At 36.6% G+C, this 17,461-nt stretch overlaps 1 protein-coding gene and 1 long non-coding RNA gene across 3 annotated transcripts in view; one reads left to right on the top strand and one right to left on the bottom strand.

Annotated features, from left to right (window-relative positions):
• LOC136036368 (chitooligosaccharidolytic beta-N-acetylglucosaminidase-like) overlaps positions 1-17,461 on the top strand; it is a 579,146-nt gene that overhangs the window by 235,012 nt on the left and 326,673 nt on the right. The window lies entirely within an intron of this gene.
• On the bottom strand, positions 1,215-8,109 carry LOC136036363 (uncharacterized). Of its 2 annotated transcripts, XR_010619718.1 has the most exons (4): positions 8,016-8,091; positions 5,970-6,129; positions 3,196-3,352; positions 1,215-1,318 (listed from the first exon to the last, which is right to left on the bottom strand). It is a non-coding gene; the product is annotated as an uncharacterized LOC136036363 (long non-coding RNA). The 2 variants fall into 2 exon arrangements; XR_010619717.1 differs by lacking the exon at positions 5,970-6,129 and having other exon boundaries at positions 8,016-8,109.

Raw genomic sequence — 17,461 nt, 5'->3', positions numbered from 1 at the left:
TTCTATATATATATATATATATATATATATATATATATATATATATATATATATATATATATATATATATATATATATATATATATATATATATATATATATATATATATATATATATATATATATATATATATATATTTCTGATATCAAGCCCATACTACCTTTTTTAAAGCCATTCTGAAGGGTTCTTAGCCCCTTCCCTTGCCTATAAAATGTCCCCTGTCATTCCTCTCTTGGAAATCTTAATCAAGAACTAGAGTTTCCATTTTATCGTTTTTAACCTTTTCCCTTGTTCGGCTGGTCCACACCCAATGAAGTCCAAGAAAATAATCTTAACCAATTTTCATCACAACGGCTTGAAAGGAAAAGACTATCAAAACAATTAAGTGCAGTCAAGAAACTCTTGACTGGATCACATATCACATAACAGGATTAACACAGTGCACGTAGATTTGAACTTCTGGCGATTAGTGTTCAATCAAATCTGGCACGTTTGAAAAAATACAGGGTTATTCTGAAACATGTGGGAATGATGGAAAAAATATTGAAAGTATTGTTTTCTATTGTTTGGCTGGTACAAACCCAACGAAGTCCTAAAATAATCTGAACCAATTTTCAACACAACGGCTTGAAAGCAAAAGACTTTCAAAACAATTAAGTGCAGTCAAAAGACTTCTGATTCGATCAGACGGATCACAAGACAGGATTAACACAGTGCACGTAGAGTTGAACTTCTGGTGATTAGTGTTCAGTCAAATCTGGCACGTTTGAAAAAAATAAACGGTTATTCTGAAACATGTGAGAATGATAAAAAAAAACATTTTTTTCCTTGTTTGGCTGGTAGACACCCAACAAAGTCCAGAAAATCATCTCAACCTATTTTCAACACAAGGGCTTGAAAGAAAAAGACTATCAAAACAATTAAGTGCAGTCAAAAGTGATTGGATCAGACGGATCACAAGACAGGATTAATACAGTGGACATAGAGTTGAACTTCTGGCGATTAGTGTTCAGTCAAATGTGGCACGTTTGAAAAAATACAGTATTATTCTGAAACATGTCGGAATGGTGAAAAAAATATTGAAAATAGAAAAATAAACTTTGGATTGACTTTAAAACAGATAAAAGGTTATAAAGTAGTTCATTCTCTGGTTCAATAAGTAAAAACCTTAGCAACAAAAAAACTCAAATTCAAAAGTAAGGAGCCAAGTGAGTCAGTTGCAGACTTTTTTAATAAAAGAAATCAAAGCTCAATAAAAAGGAGCAGCAAAAATCCACACTTTTGGCAGCTAGCTGAAGGTCGCTGGCTCTCAGCGTGCTGAAAGAAAACAAGAGTATGAAAATGAAGTCTTGATTCACACTATGATGACACGTCTCGCTCTTGGCACCTTCACAAGGAAACTGCCTCAGGTTTTCGAGTTAAATTTCAGACACGCTATGAAATGTATGGCATCTATATCCTGTATCCAGAGGGTCGGTCAAACTCCCTACAAACGTATATTATAAAATGACGGGCCTGCAGCAAGCCCGCTGATTCAGACGCATTCCATACGGCTGGTTAAACTGCAGAATGAATGAATAAATGAACTTTATTATCCGTAGATGTATAAATAACTCCGCATGAAACGATATATATATATATATATATATATATATATATATATATATATATATATATATATATATATATATATATATATATATATATATATATAGAAATTTAATAGGAAAAGAAAATTGACTTTCACGTAAGTTCAGTTTTAATCCGGTGTTTCCAAATCTTGAACACTGGCTAACAGAGAGCAGAGCTTGATATGCAAACCTAATAATATGTTACTGTGGATATATATACACTCAGCAAAACACAGAATATATATATATATATATATATATATATATATATATATATATATATATATATATATATATATATATATATATATATATATATATATATATATATATATATATCATGAAAAGAGAAATCACCAATGCAACAGCACAAACACAAAAAAAAAAAAAAAAAAAAAGAGACAGAAGGAGAAAAGGAAGACTGTTTTCCTAAATTAGTGATTAATATAGACCAGCACTTGAATGAGGCCTTAACCCTACTCATCCATACAATCACATAGGTCAAACAGCATAGCCATACACAATCAACCATAAAGAATAATCCATGGACAGGCAGTCATGTCGTCAATAAGTATAAGTCGTCATTTACCAAACAATAGAAAAAATAATGTAGACAAATAATTCAGAGGCAACAACCCAACACAAGGGCTCATCAGGAGAATACACTGGCCTATATAGGGTTTCGCCACTTTAAATTCTCTACCCAGCCAAGTGTTGTGTAATACACTGGAGATGGTGGTATTTCTGGGGAAAAATTTCCAAGCGGGAGGGACTTCTGACATGATTTGAAAACATACAGGAGAAATTTCCTTCTGCTGAGAAAGATTTTCAGCAAGGATGGAACTGTCACCAGAAAAAAACCCAAAAAGATTGGGCCCAGCTAACCCCCCTGCCCAAAGCAATCTGATAAATTTTTAAGATAAGAATAGCTGTTTGGTCCAATAAATATGTTTTTGGAGGTAAAATGATCCCTCATAGACCCTGGGGAAAGGGCTATAAGTTGTGAAATTTGCCTACATTGTTCAGATACAGTATTTGTACTTATAATATACTGCTCATTGCCTTGTGGTAGAGTTTTCACCAGTAAATCAAGAGGTTGCTAGTTCAAAAATCAGTTACGGCATTCTCGAATTTTATTTCGGAAAAAATGAAGAGGTATTACTTGATTTTTGACATAACAAAATCACTGCCGGTACTGGGATTTCTGGGAAAAATTGATGAAGTGGGAGGATTTTAAACATAATTTGAAATGTCCACAAGGATTTTCCCTATAAGAATCCCAGCAAGGATGGAATGATCTGACGATACTCTCCAGGTGGGTGGGTGGAGGATATTTTAAATGACAAGAGCTTTACTTTGAAGAAATTTTTGTGAGAGTGAATAATGATTGATTTTCCAGCATTATTTGAAAAATGATCAGAAATTAACTTAAGAAACCGAAAGTACGGAGTAACATTAAGACTTAAAAAATTTTTCCCCAGTCGTTATAAGCATGAAAAAAAAAGTTTTTGATTGCGTTACCAGCAAAGTTAATCAAAGTTAGTAATAAATTTCACTACATACCTGGTGGATGTTGCTATGCAAATAGCATTTGGCTCAATAATAGTCTCACATTTACATGCCTCATTAAACCAAGATTCAAACTGTTTAAATGGCTCCCTTGATAAAAGATGTTCTTCCAAAAAAGCCTCATTCTTGTGCTTGTATGGCTGTCTCATATCTAGGAATTAAAGGGGGGAATTAGACATAAACTACTCAATCATACAGGTTAATAAATTTATTGACCCAGGGTATGTAAAAGATAAGTTTGCATGTGCAAATATCCCTAATGTGCAAATATATAACCCAAATTATATATTTTCCAATACATTATGCCACCTACAAATTGTTTTTCCAATTGTTGTTTTGTCACAGTTAATTCAATTTACAGGTAGACAGATTGAAAAAATTGAGATAGATTCTGAGAAAAGATAGGAAGTATATTATTTGGGCTATATATTTGTACATCAGGGGGAGGGGAATAAAGTATAGCAGGGCTGCAGGCAAAATGTGTTAACTATAATTATTTTGCATATTATGAAGTAAGAAATGATTTCTTAGTGTAAAAAATATATAATTTGGGCTAATATATTTGCACATAAGAAGGGGGGGGTGGAGGAGGGGATAAAGTATATTGAGGCTGCATACAAAGTGTGGTCACTGTGATCATTCTGCATATTATGAATCAAGAATTGTTTTATTAGCATGTTCCATTATCTCTAGGTAGGTATCTAGGCAAATGCCAATAAATTTTCTAATAAAATTTTTGAGACGGCCATTTTGTTCAAAATAGTGCATATATAATATAGCGATGCCTACAGGGTCAACACAGCCCCCCCCCCAACAGCCCAAGGTGGTACAGATGTACGAGAAGTCCACCACATATGGAGACATGTTAAGAAAACAATCCTTACTTCATAATATGCACAATAGTCCGAGTTAGTATATTTTGTAGCAGGAGAGCCTTTATCTTACCTTAAATTGCATTATCCAGCAAATAAGGAATTATCCTGTAGGTTCTGGTTAGTCAAGATGTTGAGCCAATGTTTTGGCTGCATCCCATTCTTGAAGCCATGGCTTGGATGACTGATCTTTGTCCACAGCAACCTTGAACGTCTCCACAATAGGGACTTAGACTGCTCCTTTGCTTAGGGAGTTACGGAGCCCCATGGCTTTATTTGAGAAGAAGTTGTTTCGTAGTCTGCTGTTGACTTGTTCGAAGTACAGCTTCTTGGTGTGTCCTCTAGCTCTTGTTGACTGGCCAAGCTCAGGCCTATTTTGTTGCAAGGACTGAGTTTGCAGCATTTTGTACGCCAGGATGACATCCCCATGCTTCTGCAAATAGGAGAGGATAGGAATCTGTAATTTCTCCAGGCTTTTACAACCTTCTATTGACTTAGGAGCTCGCCTTTGGACACTCTAGTTTTTTCTTGTTGCTTTTATTTAATGGGTTTGCAACATACTTACCTAATTCCAGTTTTGCCTGAACAAGTCCTTTGTATAGCTTTGCCATCAGCTTTGGTGACATACTGTGGAATTTTCTTTTTAGAATTCCCGGGGTCTGGAGTGCTTGGAAGGCAACTGACAGAGTAGGTTGATTAAACTTCAATCCATCATCCACGAGTATACCCAGATCTCTTTCAGCATGGGAGGAAAATTCATCTGCCCAACACCATCTATTCCACACATGTGATACTGACCCCTCACAATCTTTCAGCCAAAATAAATTTTTCTGCATTTCTTCGTGTTGAATTCTGACCTCCAGCGTTTTGCCCAATCAGAGAGTTTTTTGCCCAGTCAGACACTTTCTACTTCAGTACTATCCAAGGAAAATAACTGAGTGTTTTCTCCATGCAGCTTTATACTCTACCTTCTATCTTTCAGGAATGCCATCACCCACTCAACAACCTCCTGGCTTACCCTGATTGCAATTAATTTTGTCTGTAGTTGATGATGACACACTTTCTCAAATGCTTTAGCAAAATCTAGGAGAATGAGGTCTACAGGGATTTCTCTATCTTGGAGCTCTGTCACAAAATTGTATGAGTCTATTGTAATATTCCGATCTCTTTCTATTCTAGGTGACCTGGGTTTCTACTTATCCATGATAAATGTTGAAACTTTCTACATGGTGTCAGAAACGCTTTAGAAAAAAAGAAAGAAAAACAACAACATGGAAACCAACGTCCCATACCATGCAAGGGACTGGACAAGTGACAACCTCAAAGAGGCATGGACAAGATTCAAGAACCATGCAAGCCTAATGTTCCAAGGAACCCTCAGTGGAAAGACAGAAAAGAATCCAATGTGCCTTTCTACTAATACCGATGGGAGATAAAGGGCTAGACATCTTTAGCACCTTAATAATTGCAGCTGATGAAAAAGACAAGATTGAAGTATACTTCAACAAATTTAGTGAATATTTCAATCCTCAATGTAATACAATTTTCTCAAGGTACCTCTTTCACAAACGTGATGGTGAACCTGAGGGTCAATTCATAACTGATCTAAAGCTGTTGGCTCGTGAGTGTGCCTATTACACAGCAGACATAAAAAAAGAAATGATGAGAGACTTGTGTGTGGTGTCTCCTCAGAAAAGGTCAGAGAAAAACTTCTCTAAGCAGGTTTCAAATCTAACTCTGTCACAACTAGTTACCATTGTGAAAGCACATGTAGGAATCCACACGCAGCTCAGAACAATCTTACAACCTGATACAAGCGACAATATAGCATTTCAAGAAATACAAACAAAGCAGGAGGCTGATTTTATAAGGAAAAAAAAAGAAATCAAACCATACCCAAGAAAAAACCAGCTACTTCTGTGGTGGTGAATATTCATCCACGCAAATGTGTCCAGCAGGAGGAAAGATTTGTAGTAACTGTGACAGACTGAACGACTTTGCAGGAGTACGCAAAAGGCCAGTGAACACAATAAACCAGCAACAGCATCCGTATGACCTACAAAACATCAAGAATGATGAGTTCTTCATTGACGTTGTAAACATGGAGTTGGGTGATAATCAACCACATGTAAAGCTTATGATCAATGGGCAAATAAGTATTATTAATATATTAATATTATTAATATAATATTATTAATATTAATATATTAATATATTTTATTAATAAATATAGTATTATAATGGGCAAATAAATAGTATAAGCCCCAGCAAAGTTCCTTGTCGATTCCTTCAAATGGTAAATCAACAGCGACTTGAACTGTTTAACCTAACCAGTGGCACATCATGGCTGCCGTAGGATCTGTTACCTTCAACTCGTAAGTTAAGAAAAGATAGTTTTGGGGTACATAGTCGGGTGTGGGGCAAATTCGCAAGAACAACAAAACCGGAAATTCTATGAAAACTTTGGGGGAAAATCACTTAGATATCCTCAAGTGGTTTCAAATCCCCCTCCCCTATCCTTATCATCTATTAAGGTAATTTTTAACACATATTCTTTAACAGTGTGGACAAAATGTACCCAGTCTCGTTACAGAATACTCACGTAAAAATATGACAACATCCAACTTTTCCCAGTGGTTATACTTGGAAAACCTGTTACATTCACACAAAATGGGTATTGGGTATCTCAGTAAAGGTCGTCGAGTCATACAATAAAATATAAGTAAACTGGAATTTTCCAGTATTGCCATTGTTAAGGAGAAAAAGCAATGAAAGATACAAAAGCATCAAAAAAAGACAGGGAAAACAGTAATTAAAAAGACTCATTGAGACACATGCGCAGTCCTCCGAGGAGAAGGGCTGCCGTGTTCCCTGAGAAGACCAAAAACACACACGAGGCTCATGATCTGGTTCTCAAACTTGAAGGTTTTAAAATAACCTATTCTTAAGTCCTGTCTCCCTGGAACAAAATATCTGCTGAAATCTTGTGATAACAAACTATCTGCAGCAATAAACCACTTGAGTCTAGAACCGTGTTCAGGGAGAGGGAGTACTACGTACCCTTTCCCCTCCTGAAATTCTGATTCTATAGGTATATCTATTTTTTAGCAATCTCATTTGTGAGTGAATCGGAAAGCTTGCTTGATTTGTTCCCTTTTCTAAATGAGGATACACAGAAAGGTACTTTTCAAAATCCAGGAGGGGCAACAAAATCTAAGGTGGTAAATGCCATCCTTCCCCACAAACGGGCACCCAAGACCGTTCCTCCCCACCTTGTATTCTTTTTTGTACTTAGTTTTCATCGACAGTTGGTTTTTAGAATAAAATACAGTAACGTCCTTTTTTATGGCTATCCGATTTCTGTATTACACTAAAACTTTACCGAATTTTTTTTTACAAATGGCTGGTTTCCTTTTAACCAATGTTCTACTTCAACTTGGTATAATCGGAGCCGGAATAGCAGTTCTTAAAAATTAATATTTTACAACACATTTTGAGTACAGCTCCACTACTCTTAACTCCCAATCCCCCCTAATGTGCAAATACGCAGCCTAAATTATATATTCCCGTGCATTCTGCCAATGAGTCTCTCTTGTTTCAACCTGTGTACGCGTAAAATGAAGCAATTGCGACGAAACAAGAACCGAAAAAACAAGAGTGGCAGGTCGCAGAATGAATAAGAGAGAAGAGAATGAATAAGAGAGTGGCAGGTGGCAGAATGAATTATTCATTCATTCTTGAATGAATTATTCAAGAATGAATATAATTTGGGCTATATATTTACTTGATAGAGGGTTGGGGTAAAGTATAGTGGTGATGCAGTCAAAATGCGTTACCTACAGTTATTCTGTAGATTATAATGTAAGAATTGTTTCCTTCTCTATAGCCCCTTATTGTGCAGTTAATGCCTTTTGAAAGGTTGAACAGAGTATAATTTCTCACCTTGAAGTACGCTTGCAACATAAGCACTGATAGATATATAAATCCTTAGGCTTTATATTGTATCTACAACACCAAAAACGAAACTAAATTTTAGTGAATAAGTAATTTAAGACAGATGTATTACGGGTAGCATAAAGCGCTCCTCCCAACTTTTTACAAAGGTCAGATGTGTGTAAGGTCACCTGAGTGATCTTTTGAAAATCCTCCGTATTCTGAAACGCGTAATTAGACAAACTTAAAAAACATCCAAACACGGTTAATTGTAAACCTCTCTGGATGAAGGTATCTTCATGAAGAGCAGGGGTGCCTAGACTAGGAAGTTAGTGAACTAGCAAGAATAAAAGCGAACAAGAACCACTTTTCACTACCTTGCAAAGTTTTGCTGCATGAATGAAAATTTCAGGGATGGGTCTAAGGTTCGTAAAGGTTTTTTGGTACTTATGCATTATCCAGAACACACTCGAGAAGTGTCTTAAGTTGAATTTGAGTAAACCGGTTTTTCTCTCGCATTTAGTTATAATTACCGTTTCTTTTGTGAAATAAACTACGATGCAGGTATATGTTAATTAAATATTAAATATATAGAGGTGGTCAGGTTAGATTAGATATTTAATATAATGCATTCTGGGTGGCATGCTTTCCAAAATTCTTTATTGTAGTTCCCATAATTTTGTAACTAAAATATTATATTTTTTAATCATATTTTTGTATATATTAGGATTAACCTAACTTCACTTTTCGAGTGCGTTCTGGAGAATCTGTAAGTACCAGATTTTCTTAGTTCCTACCTCTATGTCTTCTTCACCAGAGCACTGACCTCCCAAAAATTTTGGGAATACATACACGCGGACACATTGGAATATGAAGGGTATTTGGGCCTATATCACCACTAACATCAATATTTTTAAGATTTTTCCTGTTCTTACAAATTCACTACTTCAAATATTCCTGACCTTTTTTTCAAATTTGCCTGCGCCAGAGTTAAATTCTTGGGCCCATTTCCCAACCCAGAACACAAAAGGGAGTCTAGGATTGTATTTTCAAGCCCCAAATTCTATTTCTACCCTAAGTGAGAGGGTTGAAAGAGCCTATTAGAATGAATCTTGGTTTTATAGCACTAGGAATAAGAAACTCTATTCTTGGAAGCAGCTTCCCAGCAAGAACATTAATTCGGTAAAATGTTGGGATGGGGGGTTAAATACATTTTTCAAAATCTATGATTTTTTTTTTACTACTAACAATCACCGCAGCATCAAACCACCTGAGGTCATCACAGCTACGGACGCTCCGCCTTCATCCCAATCTACTCAAAGCCTCCTTCTTTACACCCTCCCAGGAAGTTCCCATTTCCTTTAAATCTTTCTTTACGACATCCTTTCATCCCAACCATGGACGACCAGCTAAACTTAGCACAACACGGTAACAAAATACTTCACCCCGATGGAGAGCAGAGCAATTAATTTTGGGACAATGGGAGGGGGTAGAAAAAATAAGAAATTAATTTATCAATAAGACACAAAAGTAAATGAATAAATACGGTACAAAAATAAAAAAATTAATGGATAAAAAAAGTAATCTTGGGCAAACAGTGCACGGAAAGTCAGCTCAACATGGGCAAACGAGAAAAAAATCATAGAAAACGCTTTTATTTTGTCACCAAAGCTCAGCAGATAATACTTGATACTCTCTTTTTTTAATTATCAAAAAGAAAAGCGCATGTTCAAGCGCTATTACTTTTTAACACGAGTCTGAAATATATTAAGCTTCTTAATGTCAGGGAAACGGAAAATTTTTGTCAGGGAAACCATGGCCCTCTCGTCAATTTCTAACAGGAGAGAGGAATAGGGTGGGGTCTTAAGACTATCGTTATAAAAGTATCTCTAATAGATGTGGAAAATTTCACACATACATAAACACGAGACCCAGCGTTTACCCCCCCCCCCTCCTCTCCAGAAAATACCCTGTGCAGAAGATATCCCTCCAAAAAATACCCCCCCCTCCTGCGGCTAGTTGGTCTCCAATCACATTCGACTTATAAAAAAGGACCAGAACTCTCAGTTTATGATGTAATGAGAACCCTGCGAAGTTTCTTTGCTTTCATAATAACAGGGTAGACCAGAAATATTCCCAGAAATCAAGAGGGATTAAATATCAACTTATCCTTTTTATTCGTTTTTGTATATCTTATCATTTCGATAAATTTTCCCATGTAAAAACCAATCTGGTTCTGATCGTGTTTCCACATACTTTAATTCTTTACTTACTTTTATTTAATGTTGGCTACAACAATGAACTAATATTCCATAAAACTTCCATGACATGACCGTTGAAGAGCTATTTTTATCAATGAAGGACAAGTCCATTAGCATTAACAGGGACGTACGCAGAAGGGAGGCCTCGGGGCCTAGACCCCGGAAATACAAAAAAAATCTGAATTTCTGGCTACTTACTATCCAAATTATCAAACAAAATTTGTTTGTTTTATTATTACTCCCCCACCCTCCCCAAAAAATTTATATTTACGTGCCTGAACTTTAAGATATTCAACAATGGGAGTTACTTCTCCCAGCAGCAAATCAAAGCCTGTTGAATCAAAGCCTGTATCTATGTTTACCTAACCTAAAAATCGTTCGACAGTCATATCAGATTAACAAACAAGAATTTCTTGTGGTTATGTCCAGCAGTGTAATCTTTCTCTTTTTCAAGGTAAATTCTGGACAAACATTACGGAAGTTTCATTTTATGGATTATTAATCGGCGGCCAATTAAAAATTTATCTCAGTGCCTTCAATCTTAGTTTATTTTGAAACAACTTCACTGATCATAAGCCCAAAAAAACATATTTCTTTGAATAGCAACCGGAACTTGTAAATAATGCATTCTAAATACTGATTTTAAAGCCATTATTCGTTCGGTTAAAATTTTCAGCGTAATTCTCGGGAATGTTTTGTGAATTTATAACCCAATGTCACTCATCGGACACAATCATAGCCAAACCCAAAAAGCTTTCCTCCATTTGAAAATTTCCTTCGAAAAAGGTGCCAATAAAAGTGATAAAAGCTGTGCTCAATTCATAATAGTGTGCCACTCACCTCATAAAATCCCAACTAAACCCATAAAACTCCACTCCATTTAAAAATTTCCTACAAAATAGGAACCATTGAACTAAAAGATTAAATATTATGTTCAATTTACAACCCAGTATCACTCCTTTCCTGAAATCACGGCAGAACCTAAGAAAAAGAGTGCAAATTTCCTTCGTTTGAAAACGTCCTAGGAAAAGGGTACAAGTAACAAAGATAAATCATTATGATTAGTCTTGCACAACAGTTCAAGAAATTACGCATTTAGACTTCTTCAGATTCACCGGGGTTGGACAACAGGATCCAGGACCCGTACCCAGGATTTATTTTTGGCGTGGGGTGGGGTACAAAAAAATTTAAAAGGTATCAAAAATTTGTTTATATGCATTTTTGTTTCATCTTTACGAATCAAACAAAAATATCGGGGAAGGAGGATCACCCCCCCCTCCCTTCAGTACACGACCTAACCGCGAACAAATTCTTTTGCCCCTATCAAATACTATTTACTCTTGTTTTACAAAAAGCTCACAATTACTTACTTTTAACCAAAATTCCCAATTATAAATTATATTTAGAATTTTTTTTCAAACAGTTCGTGGTGACGAACTGTAAGTAAGGAGTGACACAGCTCAATAGCAATCGAAACTATAAAAAACATGAATTTTGGTATCAATAGATATATCAAAGAATTGGCTTATTTTACTGATTCCAAATATATAAGATTCATTCTGTTTAGTGTTACCCACCAAAGGCTACGAACCTGAGAAAATTGGCCAGAATTTCGAAAACGGGAAGAAACATCCCCAAAAAATCAAGAAATATTAATGAAAACCATACCGTCAGATTCAGTACATCAGAGAGCCCTACAACTGTAGAGATTTCAAGCTCCCATCTGTTAAAATGTGGAATTTCGTCTTTTTTACCAGAAGAAAGATCACGGGTGATTTTATTTGTTTTTTGTTATTTTTCTTTACCTAGGGATGACTGTGTCAATCCAATGGTCCTAGGATATCGAGGGAGAGCTCATTCGAACGGAAATTAAAAGTTCTAGTGTTCTTTTTAAGTAAAAAGAAAGATTGAGGGGCAGTTAGCCTCCCTCCCACGAACATTTTCCCCCAGAATTCGTCTGATCGAAATTTCAAATAACCATTTTGCTTAGAATAGTTCAAAGGCCCACTAACTATGCCTTTGGGGATAACATTACCACCCACAGCCCTGTGGGAAAAGTCTTTAAGTTATGAAATTTGCCCATTGTTTGTGTAGGCCATAGTATTTGTTATTGGGAAGTATACATACATTTTTCGGTTAGGGGGAGGAGGAGGACGAATTTTCTGGTTAGGGCATTTTTCACGGGGATAACTTTCATAGAGGGAAATTTCCCAGGGAAAATTTTACACTGGAAAAATTTGCCAGAATTCCTATACAAAATCATTTGTATTTGTCTTACTTTTTCTTTACTAACTCAATTTTACATGTGGAGATGTTAATGATAATTGTCCAGGGTCTAAATTCACTGGGATTGAATTGCCTAGAGGATTTTTACGTAGAGGAGGAGCCGGATTTCCCGGCACTATTTAAAGAACGACCAGAAATTAATAAAAAAAATTTCAACTGAAAGTATTGAGCAGCATTAAAACTTAAAACGAACAGACATTATTACGTATATGAGGGAAATTGCCCCCTTCTTAATACCTCACTCTTTACGCTAAAGTTTTACTTTTGTCCCAATTCTTTAAAAATGATTCCTGAAACACAAGAATCGTTTTTCTGGAACGATAAGAAGCTTTTTTAAAAGTACTAAAAACGTTACATGAAGAGCGAAGTATCAAGAATGGGGCAATCCCCCTCATATACGTAACAATTTCTGTTCGTAGTAAGTTTTCAGTTGAAAAAAGTTGTTCTTTCTATTTAATTACAAGTTTAAACAAGCAGAAAAATAGAGGTTACTTTGCTAGGTCGTCCTTGTCAGGGTTGGGAGGATGTCATAAATAAAGATTTAAAGGAAATGGGAACTTCCTGGGAGGGTGTAAAGAGGGGGGCATTAAAAAGATGAGGTTGGAGGAGGAGCGTACGTAGCTGTGTTGGCCTCAGGCGGCTTGGTGCTGCAGTGAGTTATTATTAGTAGTAGTAGTAGTATTCGGTGGTAAAAAGTGCGCTTTAAAATCATCGATTTACATTTGCGGCGTGCATTCGTAGGGCAATCTCCTTATTCCTTGAGCGTATGTTGGAGAGGAAAGCCAAATAGCCCGGCCTTTTACAAACCTGTGAGAAGTCTTCGTAAGCCAATCACATTATTGCTTGAGTGTATTTCAGAGAGGAAGCCAAATAACACTATCTTTTGAAAACCTGATTGGTTTTCCTGTGATTCTGTATAAAATGTTAATCCATTAACAATGAGGGACAGCTAAATTCCACCTGACTGGTTCATATAAAGTTACAAGCCAGTAGAAATAACTAAGGCCGTTGAGTCACAAGATCACTAAGGCCGTTGAGTCACAAGATCTCTCTGTATTTCATTTAAATTTAAAACCGGAAAACGCAAATTAGTTGGAATGCGTACAGGGCTACCATAAGGCCCCGAAACAAGAGCACTTACTATTCTGACCCCCCCCCTTCACAAGACCTGAGAGCACTTACAATCTAGATAAAAATCTCAGTTCCATGTCTTATTTTTAAGAATATTTAATTAATTAAGAATTAATTATATTTATATTTAATTAAGAAGCTGGCGGAGGAGGTGGCGTTGGAGGAGATACGGACATATTTTGGTCCTCCAATAATCCAGATGGAAATTTTGGCATGACTTCGGTTCAAACAAGGAGCAACATACCTACATTAGGGCTGGAAAGGTGGTGATGGGAGGGCCTCTGATTAAGCAGGCACCCTACAACAGTTAGAGATTGCTACCACTGCAGAAGTAAGTTTCAAAAGTAATTTGCTATTTAAAATTTTTTTCAATTCAATTCTTTTTATTTATACTTAATTACCAAAAAACATACACAACTCTCCCAAAAGGGCACAACCGTGACCTGTGCGGGAGCGCATGACATATATTAAACAAATCATCAACAATAATACACATCTCCTACCCCCCCCCCCAACCCTGCCCCACCCCTATCAACTAATAATAATAACCTATAAATATTTATTAAAATACTGGGAGAGATATTCCAACTATACATAATTTTCAAAAAAAAAAATTTGCAATCTATTTTTAAACAAAAACTGGTTTTCCGACTCCCTGATTTTCTCCGCAAGACGATTCCACACCTTCACGCCCGATTTTGACACACACAATTCATCTATAGACAACTCTCCAATATCATTGACTAGTAGACTCGCATTTCTCGTCTCACACTCATGGTAATGGGCATGATCAAAATAAAAATTTCTAAAATATGAAGGGCAAAGCTGATTTAAACTCTTATAAACAAATACACCAATCTGGTGTTCACATATCTTCTTAACCGGTAAAATACATAATGGCTTAAAACAACTAACCGTACTACTACAATTAAGACGCTTTATTTAAGAGCTTTTTAATTAAGAGCTTTATTTTGCATAACCTGCACTTTCTTAAAATTTGACTCAAAGTTACATGCATAAATAGAACATCCATACGTTATATAAGAATGAATTAAAGCATAATAAATATTTTTCAAAGCACTTAGAGGTAAAAAATGTTTAAATCTCCGCAGAATTCCAACACCTCTTGCAATTACCGATGACAACATTTCACAATGCCGAATAAAATTAAAATTTACATCCAAATGAAAACCAAGATATTTGCAATCAAAAACTTGTATCACTTTATGAGGAGGCTTTATGAGGAGGCTTACAATACTTAGTCTTTCAAGTGATTTTCTGGCACCCCATTGCTAGACTATTTACTCTTTTACACCTATCCTGGCAACCTTCTGACTTTTGTCTGTTCTTTGAGGTCAATTCTGTATTAAAAGGATAAAAAAGGGAGGGATAAAAAAAATTACAATAAAACAAGAGCTAGAATGGCACTTGTGACGAGGTCGGAAGAGCCAGGAGCTAAGAGCTCATATGATATGAGCTCTAGCAAAATTCTAAGAATCAATAGATTGCTTTAAAAGGAAAATCAGAGGCTTAATGTTGGTCGGGATTTGAAATAAGAGCTCTGAGTCAAAAGGTCAAGCTAAATATCAAAATTCATTAAGATCCGATCACCCACTCGTAAGTTAGAAATACCTCAATTTTTCTAATTTTTCCTCTCCCTTCAGCCCCCCCCCCCAGATTATCGAATCGGGGGAAACGAATTTATCGAGTCAATTTGTACAGCTCCCTGACATGCCTGCCAATTTTCATCGTCCTAGCACGTCCAGAAGCACCAAACTCACCAAAGCACTGAACCCCACCACTTAACTCCGCCAAAGATAGTGGATCCGGTCCAGTTATGTCAGTCACCTATCTTGGACTTGTGCTTATTCTGTCCACCAAGTTTCATCCTGATCTCTCCGCAATAAGCGTTTTCGAAGATTTTCGCCCCCCCCCTAATGACACTGGATCTGGTCGGGATAAAAAACAAGAGATCTGAGTTTCGAGGTCCTTCTAAATATGAAATTTCATTAAGATATGATCACTCTTTGGCAAGTTAAAAATACCTTATTTTTTCTAATTTTTAGAATTACCCCCCCCCCCCCTCCCCCAAAGTTATGTCAATCCCGTATCTAGGACTTGTACTTATTTTTCCCACCAAGTTTCATCCCGATCCCTACACTCTAAGCATTTTCCAAGATTTTAGGTTCCGCCCCCCCCCTGATTCCCCTTCACCGGATAAGGTCGAGATTTAATATAAGAGCTCTGAGACATGATATCCTTCCAAACCTCAAATTTCATCAAGATCCAATTACTCCTTCGTAAGTTAAAAATACCTTATTTTTCTAATTTTTCAGAATTAACCTTTCATAAGTTACAAATACCTCAATTTTCAAAATTAACCCCCCCCCAACTCGACCAAAGAGAGCAGATCCGGTTTGGTTATATCAGTCACGTATCTTAGACATGTTTTTATTCTTCCCATCCAGTTTCATCCTGATCTCTCCGCTTTAAGTATTTTCTAAGATTTCCGCCTCCCCCTCAATGACGCTGGATCTGGTTGACATTTAAAATAAGAGATCTGAGTTATGAGATCCTTCTGAATATGAAGTTTCATGAAGACCCAATAACTATTTCGTAAGTTAAAAATAATTCATTTTTTCAAATTTTCAGAATTAACCCCCCCCACTCCCCCAAAGAGATCGGATCCGTCCCAGTTGTGTCAATCACGTATCTAGGACTTGTGCTTATTTTCCCCACCAAGTTTCATCCTGATCCCTCAGCTCTAAGCGTTTTCCAGGATTTTAGGTCCCCCCCCTCAATTCCTCCGGATCCAGTCGGAATTTAAAATAAGAGCTCTGAGACACGATAGCCTTCCAAATTTCAAATTTCATTAAGATCCAACCACTCCTTCGTAAGTTAAAAATACCTCATTTTTCTAATTTGTTCAGAATTACCCCCCCCAACTCCCCTAAAGAGAGCGGATCCGTTCCGGACATGTCAATCACGTATCTAGGACTTGTGCTTATTTTCCCCACCAAGTTTCATCCTGATCCCTTCACTCTAAGCGTTTTCCAAGATTTTAGGTTCACCCCTCCAACTCCCCCCAATGTCATCGGATCTGGTCGGAATTTTAAATAAGAGATCTGAAACACGATATCCTTCCAAAGATCAAATTTCATTAAGATTCGACCACTCCTTCGTAAGTAAAAATTACCTTCTTTTTCTAATTTGTTCAGAATTAACCCCCCCCCCCTCCAACTCCAACAAAGAGAGCGGATCCGTTCCGGTTATGTCAATCACGTATCTAGGACTTGTGCTTATTTTTTCCACAAAGTTTCTTCCCGATCCCTCCACTCTAAGCGTTTTCCAAGATTTTAGGTCCCCCCCTCAATTCCCCCCAATGTCACCAGATCCAGTCGGTAAAATAAGAGCTCTGAAATACGATATCCTTCCAAACTTCAAATTTCATTAAGATCCGATCACTCCTTCGTAAGTTAAAAATACCTCATTTTTTATAATTTTCAGAATTAACCCCCCCCTCCAACTCCCCCAAATAGAGCAGATCCGTTCCATTTGTGTCAATAACGTATCTAGGTCTTTTGATTATTTTTCATACCAAGTTTCATCCCGATCCCTCCACTCAAAGCGTTTTCCAAGATTTTAGGTTTCCCCCCTCCAACTCCCCCCAATGTCATCAGATCTGGTCGGGATTTGAAATAAGAGCTCTGAGACACAATATCATTCCAAATATCAAATTTCATTAAGATCCCATCACCCGCTCATAAGTTAAAAATA

Source organism: Artemia franciscana, chromosome 15, assembly GCF_032884065.1.
Source record: "Artemia franciscana chromosome 15, ASM3288406v1, whole genome shotgun sequence".
Lineage (NCBI taxonomy): Eukaryota > Metazoa > Arthropoda > Branchiopoda > Anostraca > Artemiidae > Artemia > Artemia franciscana.
Note: the sequence above shows the minus strand (reverse complement) of the source record. Positions and strands in the feature narration are given on the sequence as shown.